We start from the raw sequence: 14,690 nt of genomic DNA, 5'->3' as shown, positions 1-14,690 counted from the left end.
AACTCTACTAACAACATGACCCTCTCCAGGAGGGACAACCTTCTGGACTTTTCTCTTAATTTATGATTGCCGACACCTACTTTTAACAGGTTAATGGATAAGTGAGGTATTTCAAAACAGGTGATGGCAATAATAAAATAAGAGGGAAGTCCAGGAGCAGAGCATTTTGTCCCTCCTAGACAGGGTCATGTTGGGATATACAGTGCCTTGCTAAAGTATTCACCCACCTTTGCATTTTTCATGCGCTGAATGGAAAAGAGGATTATAGCGATGTGTAATATAATGTGTTTAATTCTATTATGAAGTACCTTATAATTATATCTGACGGCCTGATTATTTGACCATTACTCATACACTGGGTGCTTTAAAAATTCAAATGATTTGTACTGAATGGTTCATAATATAGTCACAGACATTACAACCACAATCTGCACAAAGATAGAACTTGTATCGTTTATAGTGATACGCTCCACATTACAATAATGTATCATTTATAATGTCACACTCTGTAACTATGATAATGTTGTAAGATTTTTCCTGTTAACACTGACGTAGCTGGTGCTTCAGTCAGATTCCTCTTTGTTGCTTAACCAATGGGCAGACACTTACTTCAGTCTTCTCACCCACAGTCACCAAAAGCTATCTTTTAACTGCGCCTGACTCGTCTCTACGATGTGTGCTTATAATAAAAGGCAATACTTACATTTGAATTCAGTCCCGCATGCTTTAAAAGGTTTCTTTAGTCCCCCACTTCTGTCAAGTATTTAGTCCCCCACTTCTGTCTACGCTGTGACCTCTGTCACAGTGTAGATCCAAAAGATCCTGAAATGATGACAGCCTCAGGAGCTGTGGAGGTCACTTCAGAGAGGGAAAAGCCATGCTGAACATCCGATTCTCCGGCACCACCGTGAGCTGCAGCACGAATGGAGACCGGGACATACGCGCTTGACTGACCACCTTGTTAGTGACTCTCATTGCACAGCTGTTTTTTCCTCTTTTGGTTAAATAAAACCTACTTTTGGATCTACGCTGTGCCTACATACTTGACAGAAGTGGGGGACTAAAGAAACCTTTTGAAGCATGAGGGACCGAATTCAAATGAAAGTCTTGCCTTTTATTATAAGCACACATCGTAGAGACGAGTCAGGAGCAGTGAAAAAATACCTTTTGGTGACTGCGTGTGAGAACACTAAAGTAAGTGTCTGCACATTGGTTAAGCCACAAAGAGGAATCTGACTGAAGCGCCAGCTATGTCAGTGTTAACAGGAAAAATCTCACAACATTATCATAGTTACAGAGTGTGACATTATACATGATACATTATTGTAATGTGGAGTGTATCACCATAAACGATACAGGTTCTATCTTTGTGCAGATTGTGGTTATAATGTCTATGACTATATTATGAACCATTTAGTACAAATCATTTGAATTTTTAAAGCACCCAGTGTATGAGTAACGGTCAAATAATCAGGCCGTCGGATATAATTATAAGGTACTTCATAATAGAATTAAAAACATAATATTACACATCACTATAATCCTCTTTTCCATTCAGTGGAGGCAACCTGAACTCCTTTTATATTAATTGTGTAATACGCGTAATAGTGTAACTAGAGATGAGCGGGTTCGGTTCCTCGGAATCCGAACCCGCCCGAACTTCAGCTTTTTTTACACGGATCCGAGCGACTCGGATCTTCCCGCCTTGCTCGGTTAACCCGAGCGCGCCCGAACGTCATCATGACGCTGTCGGATTCTCGCGAGGCTCGGATTCTATCGCGAGACTCGGATTCTATATAAGGAGCCGCGCGTCGCCGCCATTTTCACACGTGCATTGAGATTGATAGGGAGAGGACGTGGCTGGCGTCCTCTCCATTTAGATTAGAAGAGAGAGAGTGAGATTGAGACAGAGACACTTGATTTACTGGAGCTTAGGAGTACTAGAGAGTGCAGAGTTTACTAGTGACTGACCACTGACCAGTGACCACCAGTGCAGTTTTATTTAATATAATCCGTTCTCTGCCTGAAAAAAACGATACACAGTGACTCAGTCACATACCATATCTGTGCTCAGCCCAGTGTGCTGCATCATCTATGTATAATATCTGACTGTGCTCACACAGCTTAATTGTGGGGGAGACTGGGGAGCAGTTATAGGTTATAGCAGGAGCCAGGAGTACATATTATTAAAATTAAACAGTGCACACTTTTGCTGCAGGAGTGCCACTGCCAGTGTGACTGACCAGTGACCTGACCACACTGACCACCAGTATAGTATACTATATTGTGATTGCCTGAAAAAGTTAAACACTCGTCGTGTGACTTGTGTGGTGTTTTTTTATTCTATAAAAAACTCATTCTGCTGACAGACAGTGTCCAGCAGGTCCGTCATTATATAATATATACCTGTCCGGCTGCAGTAGTGATATATATATATTTTTTATATCATTATTTATCATCCAGTCGCAGCAGACACAGTACGGTAGTTCACGGCTGTAGCTACCTCTGTGTCGGCACTCGGCAGTCCATCCATAATTGTATACCACCTACCCGTGGTTTTTTTTTTCTTTCTTCTTTATACATACTACATCTCATTATCATCCAGTCTATATTAGCAGCAGACACAGTACAGTACGGTAGTCCACGGCTGTAGCTACCTCTGTGTCGGCACTCGGCAGTCCATCCATAATTGTATACCACCTACCCGTGGTTTTTTTTTCTTCTTTATACATACTACATCTCATTATCATCCAGTCTATATTAGCAGCAGACACAGTACAGTACGGTAGTCCACGGCTGTAGCTACCTCTGTGTCGGCACTCGGCAGTCCATCCATAATTGTATACCACCTACCCGTGTTTTTTTTTCCTTTCTTCTTTATACATACTACATCTCATTATCATCCAGTCTATATTAGCAGCAGACACAGTACAGTACGGTAGTCCACGGCTGTAGCTACCTCTGTGTCGGCACTCGGCAGTCCATCCATAATTGTATACCACCTACCCATGGTTTTTTTTTCTTCTTTATACATACTACATCTCATTATCATCCAGTCTATAGTAGCAGCAGACACAGTACAGTACGGTAGTCCACGGCTGTAGCTACCTCTGTGTCGGCACTCGGCAGTCCATCCATAATTGTATACCACCTACCCGTGGTTTTTTTTTTCTTCTTTATACATACTACATCTCATTATCATCCAGTCTATATTAGCAGCAGACACAGTACAGTACGGTAGTCCACGGCTGTAGCTACCTCTGTGTCGGCACTCGGCAGTCCATCCATAATTGTATACCACCTACCCGTGGTTTTTTTTTCTTTCTTCTTTATACATACTACATCTCATTATCAAACAGTCTATATTAGCAGCAGACACAGTACAGTACGGTAGTCCACGGCTGTAGCTACCTCTGTGTCGGCACTCGGCAGTCCGTCCATAATTGTATACCACCTACCCGTGGTTTTTTTTTCTTTCTTCTTTATACATACATACTACATCTCATTATCATCCAGTCTATATTAGCAGCAGACACAGTACAGTACCGTAGTCCACGGCTGTAGCTACCTCTGTGTCGGCACTCGGCAGTCCATCCATAATTGTATACCACCTACCCGTGGTTTTTTTTTTCTTCTTTATACATACTACATCTCATTATCATCCAGTCTATATTAGCAGCAGACACAGTACAGTACGGTAGTCCACGGCTGTAGCTACCTCTGTGTCGGCACTCGGCAGTCCATCCATAATTGTATACCACCTACCCGTGGTTTTTTTTTCTTTCTTCTTTATACATACTACATCTCATTATCATCCAGTCTATATTAGCAGCAGACACAGTACAGTACGGTAGTCCACGGCTGTAGCTACCTCTGTGTCGGCACTCGGCAGTCCGTCCATAATTGTATACCACCTACCCGTGGTTTTTTTTTTCTTTCTTCTTTATACATACATACTACATCTCATTATCATCCAGTCTATATTAGCAGCAGACACAGTACAGTACGGTAGTCCACGGCTGTAGCTACCTTTGTGTCGGCACTCGGCAGTCCATCCATAATTGTATACCACCTACCCGTGGTTTTTTTTTTCTTCTTTATACATACTACATCTCATTATCATCCAGTCTATATTAGCAGCAGACACAGTACAGTACGGTAGTCCACGGCTGTAGCTACCTCTGTGTCGGCACTCGGCAGTCCGTCCATAATTGTATACCACCTACCCGTGGTTTTTTTTTCTTTCTTCTTTATACATACTACATCTCATTATCATCCAGTCTATATTAGCAGCAGACACAGTACAGTACGGTAGTCCACGGCTGTAGCTACCTCTGTGTCGGCACTCGGCAGTCCGTCCATAATTGTATACCACCTACCCGTGGTTTTTTTTTCTTTCTTCTTTATACATACTACATCTCATTATCATCCAGTCTATATTAGCAGCAGACACAGTACAGTACGGTAGTCCACGGCTGTAGCTACCTCTGTGTCGGCACTCGGCAGTCCATCCATAATTGTATACCACCTACCCGTGGTTTTTTTTTTCTTCTTTATACATACTACATCTCATTATCATCCAGTCTATATTAGCAGCAGACACAGTACAGTACGGTAGTCCACGGCTGTAGCTACCTCTGTGTTGGCACTCGGCAGTCCGTCCATAATTGTATACCACCTACCCGTGGTTTTTTTTTCTTTCTTCTTTATACATACTACATCTCATTATCATCCAGTCTATATTAGCAGCAGACACAGTACAGTACGGTAGTCCACGGCTGTAGCTACCTCTGTGTCGGCACTCAGCAGTCCATCCATAATTGTATACCACCTACCCGTGGTTTTTTTTTCTTCTTTATACATACTACATCTCATTATCATCCAGTCTATATTAGCAGCAGACACAGTACAGTACGGTAGTCCACGGCTGTAGCTACCTCTGTGTCGGCACTCGGCAGTCCATCCATAATTGTATACCACCTACCCGTGTTTTTTTTTCCTTTCTTCTTTATACATACTACATCTCATTATCATCCAGTCTATATTAGCAGCAGACACAGTACAGTACGGTAGTCCACGGCTGTAGCTACCTCTGTGTCGGCACTCGGCAGTCCATCCATAATTGTATACCACCTACCCATGGTTTTTTTTTTCTTCTTTATACATACTACATCTCATTATCATCCAGTCTATAGTAGCAGCAGACACAGTACAGTACGGTAGTCCACGGCTGTAGCTACCTCTGTGTCGGCACTCGGCAGTCCATCCATAATTGTATACCACCTACCCGTGGTTTTTTTTTTCTTCTTTATACATACTACATCTCATTATCATCCAGTCTATATTAGCAGCAGACACAGTACAGTACGGTAGTCCACGGCTGTAGCTACCTCTGTGTCGGCACTCGGCAGTCCATCCATAATTGTATACCACCTACCCGTGGTTTTTTTTTCTTTCTTCTTTATACATACTACATCTCATTATCAAACAGTCTATATTAGCAGCAGACACAGTACAGTACGGTAGTCCACGGCTGTAGCTACCTCTGTCGGCACTCGGCAGTCCGTCCATAATTGTATACCACCTACCCGTGGTTTTTTTTTCTTTCTTCTTTATACATACATACTACATCTCATTATCATCCAGTCTATATTAGCAGCAGACACAGTACAGTACGGTAGTCCACGGCTGTAGCTACCTCTGTGTCGGCACTCGGCAGTCCATCCATAATTGTATACCACCTACCCGTGGTTTTTTTTTTCTTCTTTATACATACTACATCTCATTATCATCCAGTCTATATTAGCAGCAGACACAGTACAGTACGGTAGTCCACGGCTGTAGCTACCTCTGTGTCGGCACTCGGCAGTCCATCCATAATTGTATACCACCTACCCGTGGTTTTTTTTTCTTTCTTCTTTATACATACTACATCTCATTATCATCCAGTCTATATTAGCAGCAGACACAGTACAGTACGGTAGTCCACGGCTGTAGCTACCTCTGTGTCGGCACTCGGCAGTCCGTCCATAATTGTATACCACCTACCCGTGGTTTTTTTTTCTTTCTTCTTTATACATACATACTACATCTCATTATCATCCAGTCTATATTAGCAGCAGACACAGTACAGTACGGTAGTCCACGGCTGTAGCTACCTTTGTGTCGGCACTCGGCAGTCCATCCATAATTGTATACCACCTACCCGTGGTTTTTTTTTTCTTCTTTATACATACTACATCTCATTATCATCCAGTCTATATTAGCAGCAGACACAGTACAGTACGGTAGTCCACGGCTGTAGCTACCTCTGTGTCGGCACTCGGCAGTCCGTCCATAATTGTATACCACCTACCCGTGGTTTTTTTTCTTTCTTCTTTATACATACTACATCTCATTATCATCCAGTCTATATTAGCAGCAGACACAGTACAGTACGGTAGTCCACGGCTGTAGCTACCTCTGTGTCGGCACTCGGCAGTCCGTCCATAATTGTATACCACCTACCCGTGGTTTTTTTTTCTTTCTTCTTTATACATACTACATCTCATTATCATCCAGTCTATATTAGCAGCAGACACAGTACAGTACGGTAGTCCACGGCTGTAGCTACCTCTGTGTCGGCACTCGGCAGTCCATCCATAATTGTATACCACCTACCCGTGGTTTTTTTTTTCTTCTTTATACATACTACATCTCATTATCATCCAGTCTATATTAGCAGCAGACACAGTACAGTACGGTAGTCCACGGCTGTAGCTACCTCTGTGTTGGCACTCGGCAGTCCGTCCATAATTGTATACCACCTACCCGTGGTTTTTTTTTCTTTCTTCTTTATACATACTACATCTCATTATCATCCAGTCTATATTAGCAGCAGACACAGTACAGTACGGTAGTCCACGGCTGTAGCTACCTCTGTGTCGGCACTCGGCAGTCCGTCCATAATTGTATACCACCTACCCGTGGTTTTTTTTTCTTTCTTCTTTATACATACTACATCTCATTATCATCCAGTCTATATTAGCAGCAGACACAGTACAGTACGGTAGTCCACGGCTGTAGCTACCTCTGTGTCGGCACTCGGCAGTCCATCCATAATTGTATACCACCTACCCGTGGTTTTTTTTTTCTTTCTTCTTTATACATACTACATCTCATTATCATCCAGTCTATATTAGCAGCAGACACAGTACAGTACGGTAGTCCACGGCTGTAGCTACCTCTGTGTCGGCACTCGGCAGTCCATCCATAATTGTATACCACCTACCCGTGTTTTTTTTTTCTTCTTTATACATACTACATCTCATTATCATCCAGTCTATATTAGCAGCAGACACAGTACAGTACGGTAGTCCACGGCTGTAGCTACCTCTGTGTCGGCACTCGGCAGTCCATCCATAATTGTACACCACCTACCCGTGTTTTTTTTCCTTTCTTCTTTATACATACTACATCTCATTATCATCCAGTCTATATTAGCAGCAGACACAGTACAGTACGGTAGTCCACGGCTGTAGCTACCTCTGTGTCGGCACTCGGCAGTCCATCCATAATTGTATACCACCTACCCATGGTTTTTTTTTTCTTCTTTATACATACTACATCTCATTATCATCCAGTCTATAGTAGCAGCAGACACAGTACAGTACGGTAGTCCACGGCTGTAGCTACCTCTGTGTCGGCACTCGGCAGTCCATCCATAATTGTATACCACCTACCCGTGGTTTTTTTTTTCTTCTTTATACATACTACATCTCATTATCATCCAGTCTATATTAGCAGCAGACACAGTACAGTACGGTAGTCCACGGCTGTAGCTACCTCTGTGTCGGCACTCGGCAGTCCATCCATAATTGTATACCACCTACCCGTGGTTTTTTTTTCTTTCTTCTTTATACATACTACATCTCATTATCAAACAGTCTATATTAGCAGCAGACACAGTACAGTACGGTAGTCCACGGCTGTAGCTACCTCTGTGTCGGCACTCGGCAGTCCGTCCATAATTGTATACCACCTACCCGTGGTTTTTTTTTCTTTCTTCTTTATACATACATACTACATCTCATTATCATCCAGTCTATATTAGCAGCAGACACAGTACAGTACGGTAGTCCACGGCTGTAGCTACCTCTGTGTCGGCACTCGGCAGTCCATCCATAATTGTATACCACCTACCCGTGGTTTTTTTTTTCTTCTTTATACATACTACATCTCATTATCATCCAGTCTATATTAGCAGCAGACACAGTACAGTACGGTAGTCCACGGCTGTAGCTACCTCTGTGTCGGCACTCGGCAGTCCATCCATAATTGTATACCACCTACCCGTGGTTTTTTTTTTCTTTCTTCTTTATACATACTACATCTCATTATCATCCAGTCTATATTAGCAGCAGACACAGTACAGTACGGTAGTCCACGGCTGTAGCTACCTCTGTGTCGGCACTCGGCAGTCCGTCCATAATTGTATACCACCTACCCGTGGTTTTTTTTTCTTTCTTCTTTATACATACATACTACATCTCATTATCATCCAGTCTATATTAGCAGCAGACACAGTACAGTACGGTAGTCCACGGCTGTAGCTACCTTTGTGTCGGCACTCCGCAGTCCATCCATAATTGTATACCACCTACCCGTGGTTTTTTTTTTCTTCTTTATACATACTACATCTCATTATCATCCAGTCTATATTAGCAGCAGACACAGTACAGTACGGTAGTCCACGGCTGTAGCTACCTCTGTGTCGGCACTCGGCAGTCCGTCCATAATTGTATACCACCTACCCGTGGTTTTTTTTTCTTTCTTCTTTATACATACTACATCTCATTATCATCCAGTCTATATTAGCAGCAGACACAGTACAGTACGGTAGTCCACGGCTGTAGCTACCTCTGTGTCGGCACTCGGCAGTCCGTCCATAATTGTATACCACCTACCCGTGGTTTTTTTTTCTTTCTTCTTTATACATACTACATCTCATTATCATCCAGTCTATATTAGCAGCAGACACAGTACAGTACGGTAGTCCACGGCTGTAGCTACCTCTGTGTCGGCACTCGGCAGTCCATCCATAATTGTATACCACCTACCCGTGGTTTTTTTTTCTTCTTTATACATACTACATCTCATTATCATCCAGTCTATATTAGCAGCAGACACAGTACAGTACGGTAGTCCACGGCTGTAGCTACCTCTGTGTTGGCACTCGGCAGTCCGTCCATAATTGTATACCACCTACCCGTGGTTTTTTTTTCTTCTTTATACATACTACATCTCATTATCATCCAGTCTATATTAGCAGCAGACACAGTACAGTACGGTAGTCCACGGCTGTAGCTACCTCTGTGTCGGCACTCGGCAGTCCGTCCATAATTGTATACCACCTACCCGTGGTTTTTTTTTCTTTCTTCTTTATACATACTACATCTCATTATCATCCAGTCTATATTAGCAGCAGACACAGTACAGTACGGTAGTCCACGGCTGTAGCTACCTCTGTGTCGGCACTCGGCAGTCCGTCCATAATTGTATACCACCTACCCGTGGTTTTTTTTTCTTTCTTCTTTATACATACTACATCTCATTATCATCCAGTCTATATTAGCAGCAGACACAGTACAGTACGGTAGTCCACGGCTGTAGCTACCTCTGTGTCGGCACTCGGCAGTCCATCCATAATTGTATACCACCTACCCGTGGTTTTTTTTCCTTTCTTCTTTATACATACTACATCTCATTATCATCCAGTCTATATTAGCAGCAGACACAGTACAGTACGGTAGTCCACGGCTGTAGCTACCTCTGTGTCGGCACTCGGCAGTCCATCCATAATTGTATACCACCTACCCGTGGTTTTTTTTTTCTTCTTTATACATACTACATCTCATTATCATCCAGTCTATATTAGCAGCAGACACAGTACAGTACGGTAGTCCACGGCTGTAGCTACCTCTGTGTCGGCACTCGGCAGTCCATCCATAATTGTATACCACCTACCCGTGGGTTTTTTTTTCTTCTTTATACATACTACATCTCATTATCATCCAGTCTATATTAGCAGCAGACACAGTACAGTACGGTAGTCCACGGCTGTAGCTACCTCTGTGTCGGGACTCGGCAGTCCATCCATAATTGTATACCACCTACCCGTGTTTTTTTTTTCTTTCTTCTTTATACATACTACATCTCATTATCAACCAGTCTATATTAGCAGCAGACATAGTACAGTACGGTAGTCCACGGCTGTAGCTACCTCTGTGTCGGCACTCGGCAGTCCGTCCATAATTGTATACCAGCTACCCGTGGTTTTTTTTTCTTTCTTCTTTATACATACATACTACATCTCATTATCATCCAGTCTATATTAGCAGCAGACACAGTACAGTACGGTAGTCCACGGCTGTAGCTACCTCTGTGTCGGCACTCGGCAGTCCATCCATAATTGTATACTAGTATCCATCCATCTCCATTGTTTACCTGAGGTGCCTTTTAGTTGTGCCTATTAAAATATGGAGAACAAAAATGTTGAGGTTCCAAAATTAGGGAAAGATCAAGATCCACTTCCACCTCGTGCTGAAGCTGCTGCCACTAGTCATGGCCGAGATGATGAAATGCCAGCAACGTCGTCTGCCAAGGCCGATGCCCAATGTCATAGTACAGAGCATGTCAAATCCAAAACACCAAATATCAGTAAAAAAAGGACTCCAAAACCTAAAATAAAATTGTCGGAGGAGAAGCGTAAACTTGCCAATATGCCATTTACCACACGGAGTGGCAAGGAACGGCTGAGGCCCTGGCCTATGTTCATGGCTAGTGGTTCAGCTTCACATGAGGATGGAAGCACTCAGCCTCTCGCTAGAAAAATGAAAAGACTCAAGCTGGAAAAAGCACAGCAAAGAACTGTGCGTTCTTCGAAATCCCAAATCCACAAGGAGAGTCCAATTGTGTCGGTTGCGATGCCTGACCTTCCCAACACTGGACGTGAAGAGCATGCGCCTTCCACCATTTGCACGCCCCCTGCAAGTGCTGGAAGGAGCACCCGCAGTCCAGTTCCTGATAGTCAGATTGAAGATGTCAGTGTTGAAGTACACCAGGATGAGGAGGATATGGGTGTTGCTGGCGCTGGGGAGGAAATTGACCAGGAGGATTCTGATGGTGAGGTGGTTTGTTTAAGTCAGGCACCCGGGGAGACACCTGTTGTCCGTGGGAGGAATATGGCCGTTGACATGCCTGGTGAAAATACCAAAAAAATCAGCTCTTCGGTGTGGAAGTATTTCACCAGAAATGCGGACAACATTTGTCAAGCCGTGTGTTCCCTTTGTCAAGCTGTAATAAGTAGGGGTAAGGACGTTAACCACCTCGGAACATCCTCCCTTATACGTCACCTGCAGCGCATTCATAATAAGTCAGTGACAAGTTCAAAAACTTTGGCCGGCAGCGGAAGCAGTCCACTGACCAGTAAATCCCTTCCTCTTGTAACCAAGCTCACGCAAACCACCCCACCAACTCCCTCAGTGTCAATTTCCTCCTTCCCCAGGAATGCCAATAGTCCTGCAGGCCATGTCACTGGCAATTCTGATGATTCCTCTCCTGCCTGGGATTCCTCCGATGCATCCTTGCTTGTAACGCCTACTGCTGCTGGCGCTGCTGTTGTTGCTGATGGGAGTCGATGGTCATCCCAGAGGGGAAGTCGTAAGCCCACTTGTACTACTTCCAGTAAGCAATTGACTGTTCAACAGTCCTTTGCGAGGAAGATGAAATATCACAGCAGTCATCCTGCTGCAAAGCGGATAACTAAGGCCTTGACAACTATGTTGGTGTTAGACGTGCATCCGGTATCCGCCGTTAGTTCACAGGGAACTAGACAATTTATTGAGGCAGTGTGCCCCAGTTACCAAATACCATCTAGGTTCCACTTCTCTAGGCAGGCGATACCGAGAATGTACACGGACGTCAGAAAAAGACTCACCAGTGTCCTAAAAAATGCAGTTGTACCCAATGTCCACTTAACCACGGACATGTGGACAAGTGGAGCAGGGCAGGGTCAGGACTATATGACTGTGACAGCCCACTGGGTAGATGTATGGACTCCCGCCGCAAGAACAGCAGCGGCGGCACCAGTAGCAGCATCTCGCAAACGCCAACTCTTTCCTAGGCAGGCTACGCTTTGTATCACCGGTTTCCAGAATACGCACACAGCTGAAAACCTCTTACGGCAACTGAGGAAGATCATCGCGGAATGGCTTACCCCAATTGGACTCTCCTGTGGATTTGTGGCATCGGACAACGCCAGCAATATTGTGTGTGCATTAAATATGGGCAAATTCCAGCACGTCCCATGTTTTGCACATACCTTGAATTTGGTGGTGCAGAATTTTTTTAAAAACGACAGGGGCGTGCAAGAGATGCTGTCGGTGGCCAGAAGAATTGCGGGACACTTTCGGCGTACAGGCACCACGTACAGAAGACTGGAGCACCACCAAAAACTACTGAACCTGCCCTGCCATCATCTGAAGCAAGAAGTGGTAACGAGGTGGAATTCAACCCTCTATATGCTTCAGAGGTTGGAGGAGCAGCAAAAGGCTATTCAAGCCTATACAATTGAGCACGATATAGGAGGTGGAATGCACCTGTCTCAAGCGCAGTGGAGAATGATTTCAACGTTGTGCAAGGTTCTGATGCCCTTTGAACTTGCCACACGTGAAGTCAGTTCAGACACTGCCAGCCTGAGTCAGGTCATTCCCCTCATCAGGCTTTTGCAGAAGAAGCTGGAGACATTCAAGGAGGAGCTAACACGGAGCGATTCCGCTAGGCATATGGGACTTGTGGATGGAGCCCTTAATTCGCTTAACAAGGATTCACGGGTGGTCAATCTGTTGAAATCAGAGCACTACATTTTGGCCACCATGCTCGATCCTAGATTTAAAGCCTACCTTGGATCTCTCTTTCCGGCATACACAAGTCTGCTGGGGTTGAAAGACCTGCTGGTGAGAAAATTGTCAAGTCAAGCGGAACGCGACCTGTCAACATCTCCTCCTTCACATTCTCCCGCAACTGGGGGTGCGAGGAAAAGGCTCAGAATTCCGAGCCCACCCGCTGGCGGTGATGCAGGGCAGTCTGGAGCGACTGCTGATGCTGACATCTGGTCCGGACTGAAGGACCTGACAACGATTACGGACATGTCGTCTACTGTCACTGCATATGATTCTCTCAACATTGAAAGAATGGTGGAGGATTATATGAGTGACCGCATCCAAGTAGGCACGTCACACAGTCCGTACTTATACTGGCAGGAAAAAGAGGCAATTTGGAGGCCCTTGCACAAACTGGCTTTATTCTACCTAAGTTGCCCTCCCACAAGTGTGTACTCCGAAAGAGTGTTTAGTGCCGCCGCTCACCTTGTCAGCAATCGGCGTACGAGGTTACATCCAGAAAATGTGGAGAAGATGATGTTCATTAAAATGAATTATAATCAATTCCTCCGCGGAGACATTGACCAGCAGCAATTGCCTCCACAAAGTACACAGGGAGCTGAGATGGTGGATTCCAGTGGGGACGAATTGATAATCTGTGAGGAGGGGGATGTACACGGTGATATATCGGAGGATGATGATGAGGTGGACATCTTGCCTCTGTAGAGCCAGTTTGTGCAAGGAGAGATTAATTGCTTCTTTTTTGGGGGGGGGTCCAAACCAACCCGTCATATCAGTCACAGTCGTGTGGCAGACCCTGTCACTGAAATGATGGGTTGGTTAAAGTGTGCATGTCCTGTTTTGTTTATACAACATAAGGGTGGGTGGGAGGGCCCAAGGACAATTCCATCTTGCACCTCTTTTTTCTTTTATTTTTCTTTGCGTCATGTGCTGTTTGGGGAGGGTTTTTTGGAAGGGCCATCCTGCGTGACACTGCAGTGCCACTCCTAGATGGGCCCGGTGTTTGTGTCGGCCACTAGGGTCGCTTATCTTACTCACACAGTCAGCTACCTCATTGCGTCTCTTTTTTTCTTTGCGTCATGTGCTGTTTGGGGAGGGTTTTTTGGAAGGGACATCCTGCGTGACACTGCAGTGCCACTCCTAGATGGGCCCGGTGTTTGTGTCGGCCACTAGGGTCGCTTATCTTACTCACACAGTCAGCTACCTCATTGCGCCTCTTTTTTTCTTTGCGTCATGTGCTGTTTGGGGAGGGTTTTTTGGAAGGGACATCCTGCGTGACACTGCAGTGCCACTCCTAGATGGGCCCGGTGTTTGTGTCGGCCACTAGGGTCGCTTATCTTACTCACACAGCGACCTCGGTGCAAATTTTAGGACTAAAAATAATATTGTGAGGTGTGAGGTATTCAGAATAGACTGAAAATGAGTGGAAATTATGGTTTTTGAGGTTAATAATACTTTGGGATCAAAATGACCCCCAAATTCTATGATTTAAGCTGTTTTTTAGGGTTTTTTGAAAAAAACACCCGAATCCAAAACACACCCGAATCCGACAAAAAAAATTCGGTGAGGTTTTGCCAAAACGCGGTCGAACCCAAAACACGGCCGCGGGACCGAACACAAAACCAAAACACAAAACCCGAAAAATTTCCGGCGCTCATCTCTAAGTGTAACCCGATCAGGCTGCCAGCTGCATCCATTAAGAGCGTAGACCGGAACCGTTTTGTATATAGACTTGCATTTTTCATGTTT

This window comes from Pseudophryne corroboree, chromosome 5 (genome assembly GCF_028390025.1).
Source record: "Pseudophryne corroboree isolate aPseCor3 chromosome 5, aPseCor3.hap2, whole genome shotgun sequence".
NCBI lineage: Eukaryota > Metazoa > Chordata > Amphibia > Anura > Myobatrachidae > Pseudophryne > Pseudophryne corroboree.
The sequence above is the reverse complement of the archived record's forward strand: the minus strand, read 5'-3'. Positions refer to the sequence as shown.